Genomic DNA, 8,559 nt, shown 5'->3' on the forward strand with positions numbered 1-8,559 from the left:
AGGACAAAATATTTCAACCTGTGAGGTTTTAGAGATAAAAGGGACCTGATGAAGTGGTGCACTTCATAAAGCGAGTCGGGGCACTCGCTGACTCCCATTCATTGTTGTTCCTGGGATTTCAGTTTTATTCTTAGTTACCTAATGTTATTGATTCAGCAGGAAAAAAAAATCACATCTCCTTTCACCTGTTTCTCATCTCTCCTCTTGACCATGGTTTTGGTTTCAGATTTTTCACTTAAGATGTAAAAGCTCTAAACCAAACTAAAATTATAATATTGACTAATGAATGGTAATTCCTCTCTGTTTTGATTGATATTTGTGAGTTTTTGCCTTCTTTGAGAATATAAAAGCAGACACTAAGCAAGCAAAGATAAAAGATGGAGCACAAGACTTTGAGCCAGAAGACCTAGGTTTGAATTTCCATAAAGCTATTTTTGAGGATCAAATGAGAATAATGTATATAAAGCTCTTTGCAAACTTTAAAGTACTACACAAATACTAACTGCTATTATTGTTATTATATTATTACTGACTGTCTGGATGACTGATCTATAAATTAAAGGTCTGAATACAGAATATACATCTACTAGTAATTTTAAGGCCACAAGTATGTACATATATAAAACACATGAGGCAACCTAGTGTAGTGGATGAAGACAGGCATGGGAACCAAGAAGACCTATCTGTGTTCAAAGTCCACCTCTAACACACCCTAGACAACTCTTTTTTTCCCCTTATTTTATTCCAGTGACAAATTTACACGTAAGTTTTCCAAGATTACATGATTCATGTTTGTTAGGGACCAAGACTTTAAGATAAGATAGTCACTCTTCTAAGAATAGATATCATTCACTCTTCTAAGATAAGATATTGATCATAGGCCCAGCCATGCTTGGAGACAGTAAGACGCCACCAGAGATTTTCTATGCCCCCTTTCCGCGTTCCTTTCCCCTTAGTATCTGCTGACCCCCTTCTGCCCTCAGCCTATATATTCTTGTCATAGATCTGCAATAAACGAGCCTTGCTTCCATCCAAGCGACTCTGTCTTGCACGCGAGGTCTCCCCTCTTCTTCCCCTATGGGTTTTTAGGTTGCCGTCTCCCCGGACCCCTCGGTTGTGTCCGGCTGGACCCGGACACATGTTGTCCCCCTCCCCTTCCCAGTGTTGACAAGCAATTCCACTGGATTATACATGTATTATCACTCAAAACCTATTTCCATATTATTCATTTTTGTCTAGGCAAATCTTAAGACCATAAGTTGTCAAGAAGTACTGAGAAGCATTAGTATAAGGAATTTCTTTATTTGGGAGTTCTCTAGGCTAGTGAAATCACAGGATAGAGATATCCTTATATGTGTGACAATATGACAGTTGCTCTAGAAGGTTTTCTTTACCCAATTCAACACATAACCTTTGATTTCTAATCTCTGTCTTTGCTCACATACTGTACCCTATTCAAAGAATTTAATCCCTCTCCCCCTTATCTTAGAATCACAAATCTGGAGCTGAAAGGGAACTGAGAGGTTACTCCTATTTATCTATGAGTAAACTGAGTTTGAAAAAGATTAAGTGACTTACTCTAGGTCACACCCATCCTTAGAAGCCTGACTCACATCTTCCTTTCTTAATTCCCAATATATCTGATTGAAATCTTTTTAGTGCAACCTCAATGAATTTAAATTTTATATCCACCTCCCCTTCTTACCTAGGAGACTAGATGATCTCAAGTTACTTCCATCTTTAATATTCTGTGATTCTGTCCTAAATATGTTCCATCCTAGCTCACTGTAGCCACTCAATGAAATAAAATCATTCAATATCACTAAAAAAAATCTGGGCCACTCAATAAAAATAATCTCAGTCATGAATCTCCAGTAAAACAGAAAAGTAAAATTTAGAGTCTATAACTTTGCCATAGGGCCCCAACAGTAACTAGAGCGAAAGCTATAACCCCTGTGGAAAAAGATATAATAAGCCCCAAACTGACATTTTCTCTGGGTATCATCTTTGTTGTTTTAATATGCTGGTGTTTATACTATTTACTTACAGGTATTGGGCTTGCTCCCTGTAGATTTTATCAAGGGACTACAAATTGTTTTGTTGATGAACTTATGGCACAACTGCCATTGGGAAGGGGCTGTTCCCCTCCCCCTCTTTACACTCACTAAGGGCATTTCTCCCATCACCCACCCCTCTGCCCAACAGCCCAATGGCAGCACTTCCTCCCTCCCTATCTGGAGTAAGGGGGAGGCTCACATGTGGTGTGAGGGTTGCAGTTTGGGCACTAGGTCTCTAAAAGGTCATCACTGGCCTACAGGAAGAATGTAATCTTGTTCCCTAAATCCATTGGTAAGGGATTCTTTCCTAATTTGTGGAGATCAATGCCCTGTGCCTGTTTGAGGAAAGGGAAGTTGTTGATGAGAGCAGGAAAGAGGTGAGTTCTTCAGATCTCTTCAAAGTTGAGTTTCTTCTGGTCTCTTCAGGTACTTCTATTTCCAGCTTCAAAAGAGAAAATAAATGAGGTCAACCCCGTTTTAGGTTGCTGAAGGAAAAGCCTGAGAAGACATGAGAGGAAATGGAATTCTTGATTATGTCCTTATCCCCAGCTTACAACATCAGAAACATCATTGAATCTATCAGGTGAGATCTAGGACTCTTAGCTGAATTGAGTTTCCCAAAGAGAGAGCTCCTGTATTGTCTGGTTTATATTCGCATCCATAAGCACTCATTTTCCATGGTTTCTGTTTCAGTTTGCATAGGACAGATACTATGAATAGAGTGCTGTATCTTCAGTCAGAAAGACTCATTTTCCTGAGTTCAAATCTAGCCACAGACACTTACTGGCTGTGTGACCTCGGGCAAGTCACTTAACCCTATTTGCCTCAGTTTCTTAATTTATAAAATGAGCTGGAGAAGAAAATGCAAACCACTCCAGTATCTTTCCTAATAAAACCCCAAATGATGCCTGAACAACAACAAAATTATTTGGTTAAATCTTTGACTACCTGCTGGGTATGTTCACTGTAGAACTGGTATTTGTTGAAAAAGAGATCAGGCCTTAGATATAAATCTTGGGTTCATTTCTCTGAACAGCAAATCAGAAATTAGCTTGAACCTGAAAACCATATCATAGACCAATGATGGCACACAGAACACTCTCTGTGGGCACTTAGCTGCCCTTCCCAAACAGAGTTCATTACTAGAAAAGCAGTGGGACTCAGGCAGAACTGCTCCCCTCTCCCTCTCCACCACAGATGATGACATTTTTTTCACATCATCCACCTTCTGCCCAGCAGCCCAATGGGAGTGCACAGTGGGTAAGGTGGGCAGCTAGCCAATGGCAGAGAGGGGGAGAGGAGTAGAGTGCTGGAACCACTCTTCTCCCCCTCTCTTTACTTGCTGAGGACATTCCTCACTTCACCTGCCCCTCTGCCCAACAGCCCAGTGGGAGCCCTTTTTCCCTCCCCTTACCTTCCATCTTAGACTCAATACTGTGTTTTAGTACCAAGGCAGAGAAAAGCAGTAATGGCTAGGCAAGTGACTTGCCCAGGGTCACAGAGGTAAGAAGTGTTTAAGACCTGATTTGATCCCAAGAATTCCTATCTCTGGCCTGGCTCTAGGCCTGGTTCTAAATCCTCTGAGCCATCTAGCTGCCCCCCAGACAAATTTTTAAAATCCCATAATCAACCCACCCCCAATCCCAGTTAAATTCGAAAACTCTGTGAGTCAAATTGGAACAACTTGAAAGAATGTCTCACTTGAGAGGAGGGCTGGGAACTTTGGAATTGAAACTACAGAGACTAGATATTAGTTTCATATTTGCTATTGAAATGACTAGAAATTATTGTAGAAAGAGGCATACCCCACAACCATCACTCTAAAAGCTGTTTTTGCTTTTTTTTTCCTTATATATTCTCCAATTTGAGTAAATTAGTCCAACTTTGTAGTTGTATTCAAGTGTTTTTGTTCCTTACATTTTCAGATATAAATTTTAAAATATTTTCTTACATAGAAGAAAAACATATGATTTATCACTTGTTTATATGGGTCTCTGATTTGGGGTGTGGGTTTTAGAAGATTGCTCTATTGCAAAAATGAATAATATGGAAATAGTGTGATAACATTTGTATAATCCAGTGGAATTGCTTATAGGCTCTGGGAGAGGGAAAAGAAGAGGGGAGGGAAAGAAAATGAATCATATAAACATGGAAAAATATTTTTAAAACAAAAATGTAATAATAATAATAAAATATTGTTTATTCACTCTAATCACTTTTTAATCACTTTTTTATTCCATCAAAGTTATGGTTTTCCCATTTTTATTTTACTTTTATTGTGGACATTGATAGAAGGGATTAAATGATTCACTCTGGCAAGGTCCTCTGTGATATCACTTTTCTCCCACTTAAAATATAAACATTTTAAGATAAATGATAAAATTTGTACATACTCCAAAGATTTATGGTGAATAAAGGTTATAATCCCCTTACCACTTAGTAGATAAATAATTGCTGTGGCTGAAAATTTCACCACCTTCTAAACAATGTGGCCTTTGGGAGCTTTTATTCAGTTAGATTATACAATTGAAGAGTTGAGTTAGTCTTTCCAAATAGGATCTAGGAAACTCAATAGGTAAAGAGGACAAGAAGGGAAGATCCAAAACCAATCCCACTCTTCCTCATCCTACCTCTCCCTCCTTTACAGGCCCAGGGGTCTGGCTCCTCAAAGTGTTTGGCAGTTTAACTCAGAGCCCTAGAAGTAGTTCAAATTCTTTTAACAAATCCCAACAAATTTCTTGTGTGTCTTTTGATCAATAAACAGCACTTTAGTCTTTCCAAACTAAAAGACTTCTAACGACCTTGTTTACAATTTTGGTAGCTTCTATAACCCAAAGACGTTATCTCACTTGATAAAGGTGCCCGGTGTCTTGTAGTTAACATTAATTGCAATTTAGGGGTGAGGGACAGCCCTTTTCCACTATTGTAAACTGAGGTGGTACAGAGGCTGAAGGACAGGTGGGTCTCCACCCTCTGACTTGGCTTTCTTGGCTTATCCTATCTTGCCCTCCTTTCTCTTACATGAGCTGTGTCTCAGCTCTAGGCAAACTTCAGGGGCAGGATGCCATTACCCTGAAAATCTTCCTTTCCCCTCAGCTCTGCTGAAAAGCATTTTTCTTTTCACTTTCTAAGAGTTTTCTTATTTATTACTCAACTTTCAGTTTTCCTTTTCTCCTCACTTCTACTATGCCTTTCCAACTCAAGTACTTGTTCAGAGGTTAGATACTGTCTTCCTGCCTTTCCCCTCAGCTTAGTCTCTGCGTTTGCAAGAGCCCAAGCAGCTGGCAGCTGGCAGCTGGCAGCTGGCAGCTGGCGTGGCTGAGCGGCTGTTAGAGTCGATATATCCAGAGTTGGTCGGAGTCCAGTGTCCCATGCTTGAGCTGTTGTTGATATAGCATGAAGTCCGAGGCTTTAACTCGCTCACCCGCCCCGTCGTTCTGTCTAGCACCTGTGCGGACTACTCAGAGCTAGGAAACTTGTTCCTGTTACTTTGTTCCCGGATAAACATACTGTACCCTCCCTTTTACCACTGGCAGCCTTATTGTTCACAAATTTTGCTATCCTACCACGCTGGACTACCGGATTTGTCTATTCACTGGTTCCAGTTGTGGTGTTAAATGGGAGTTCCGAAGGCCAGTGGCTCGTAATTTATGCCCAGGCCTGGAGGGAAGGGGATTCGCGATTGTTATTTGTAAGGATCCTGAGGAGGGGGGTGGGAGAATTGGAGGAGCTGCGGTTGTTTAGCAACAACCTCTAGGACTGGCCCAACTGCGGGAGCAGCTGCAGACAAAACTGCTTACCGAACAAGCAAAGTATCCTGGTTCTTGCTCATCTTAGCATCTCGGAATATACAAAGGAAAATGTGAAATTGTCGGAAACAAGAACTAGAAGAAGAAATAAACCACTTAAACTTTGTGTACTTCTCCCCTTCTCCTCTCTCCAACTGCTGGCGTTTCCCCACTTCCCTTCTTTTTGTTTAAATGGAGCACTCCCAAAATGTTTTTTGGTCAACAAAGATACTGGTTATAGAATAAGTCTATTTTTAAAATCAGAAATTGCCTTGGAGGCTAAGAGTGAAGATACCCAAGAAGGAATTCATGTCGTGAAGTTTATGGAGTTGGAAAAACTCATCCTCTTTTGACCCGGTATACCTTGCTCCTGGACCTTTGCCAAGGAGGTATGTCTGGAAAGAAAAACAATGGTATCATTAGTAAGCTGCTCCCAAGTTATATGGGAAACCAGGGAGAAGGGGATGTTGGTGATGAGTATTGTTTCAATTTATCTTCCAAAGTTTTTTGTTATTATTTGGGGCTTAGCCAAAATTTTCGAAAGTGTTTCATTTGGACAGACAGTACTCTCTTTTCCACACTCTTAATCGTGCAGTTATTTTTATTGTGTATAATAAATATATCAATACTTGGAAAGATGGAAGAGGAAGTGCTGGCTTTCTCTGTTAGGATGTATTTTCCTTACCTAACATCTTTTTGTCAGTTAACTTTTCTCCTTGAAAATTTAGTATTATTCTCTATCTCTTTCTTCCTTTACTTGCTTAATATATTAAGGATGTGCTGGTAGTGGGCAGCAAAAATACCTTTTTAGCAATAGGTAGAGAAGATGTCAGACTTAGCTTTCAAGTGTAAATACAGTTGTCCTAGGATGTTTGTTCCTGTGGGTCTCCATTCCTCCTCTGTGGAATTTACTTGATTCTTTGTGAATATTGCCAAGGTTTTTTTTTTTAATCATCTATCCTAAATTCGTATGATATTTTCAATAATTTCTTATTGATAACTTTTTTGAATGAAGCCCTGTGCCTACTTACTAGCACTAGCTCTATTTGTGCCTGTCTGTCGCTCTCTATTTCGATTATCTGTTTATCTCCATTTCTCTCTCTCTCTACATTTTGGAGCTTACAGTGGTACTTTAGAGTCAACAAATTAAATATATCATCTCTTTAAAGATCCATGATTCCCTCTATGACCCATACAGATGCAGAGTACAACCCTTTTAAACTTCACTCTTAATGAATTCTTTGAACAAAACATTGTGGCTAAATGTACCATCCTGTGGTCAAATACAACACTGTATTACATTTGTTTCAATTTCTGGAAAAAGAAATAAATGTACCTTTTAACTTGTAAAATGCCTATAGATTATGTAATATGATTTCAAGCAAGTAAAATCATCTGTAAAATCAGTTGAGAATCTGTATGACAGGCAAGACACGTGATAATACCCTGTGTCCTTTGTATTTAATCTGGGTTTTGTTGCCTTTTAATGGAGTTTTTGCTTTTACCCTCTATATTTAAAAACAAACAAACAAACAAAACTCTTTCTATATTAGATCCAGTACTAAAGTATCCACTCCAGGGCAGAAGAGTGGTGAAGACTTAGTTGTAGTTAAGTGACTGACTTGCCCAGAGTCACAGAACTAGGAAATGCATGACGCCACATTTGAACCCTGTACCTCCCATCTTCAGACCTGGCTTTCTATCCCCTGAGCTATCTAGCTGCCCCTTTCATTCTAAACTTTGTATCTATTCATATAGATCTCATGCATTTCTCTGAATTCTTTGTATTTGAATTTTCACATTGTGCTATAATATTACATTAAATTCATATGTTGCACACCTTGTAGTCTTCTCCGAGCTTCTAGGATACCTGTGAGTCTGTACTCCTAAAACTCATCACTCCCCACTTAAGAGCTTTCTTTTCATGGTTTAATTGTATATAAACACAATTTACTCAAAGCAAATTTATTAGGATGGAGTAAGAACAATAACTAAAGATCTTTCCTTCTATAAACCTGCTATATATTCTCCTACAGATATGCACAGCATCTGTGTAAAGGGTGAGCACAAATTTAAAATACAGAGGTAGTGAGGTAAATATAAGGCCAGATCACCTTATGCCTCCAGTACACTAGCGCTTTAATATCCTTTCCTCTTTGAGTCTTCTTAATTTTCCTCTTCACTTTGTCCCATGTCTCCCCCAAATCCAGCCCCAGCACAGTGTACCCATTGCATGTTTGCTCAACTAGATGCCCAGGGTCCAATTCTCTCCACAGTTTTGACTTAAATTACAAGAGCTAGTTCTCTTTTGAGTTCATAATTATTCCCTCTCACACTTTTTTTTTACAGAATAATCCATTAGAGAATAGCTTTCAATTTTACACATTTTATTAAGCCTTTTTTTTTTAAAGCACTTTTAGGTATGTTAGGACATGGGTTGGTGTATTTGTAATCACAGCAATATTGATGAATTAATTTCAAATTTAATTTTATTTGGGTATTAGGTTCCTAATGCCAATGTCAGGTATTCAAGCAACTATCATTTATACAGATTTTACATCTTTGCTTCCTTTCTTCTCTTTTCTGCTGCTCACATTTTGATTATTTGAATGGGTGCTAAAAAGGATGACAATTGGAGCAGAAAGAAAATATTTAAATTCAATTATGCAACTTGGTAGTAGCTTGGGGTTATCTGCTTAGAATCTGGATAAGAC

Source organism: Gracilinanus agilis, chromosome 1 (genome assembly GCF_016433145.1).
Source record: "Gracilinanus agilis isolate LMUSP501 chromosome 1, AgileGrace, whole genome shotgun sequence".
NCBI classification, from domain to species: Eukaryota; Metazoa; Chordata; class Mammalia; order Didelphimorphia; family Didelphidae; genus Gracilinanus; species Gracilinanus agilis.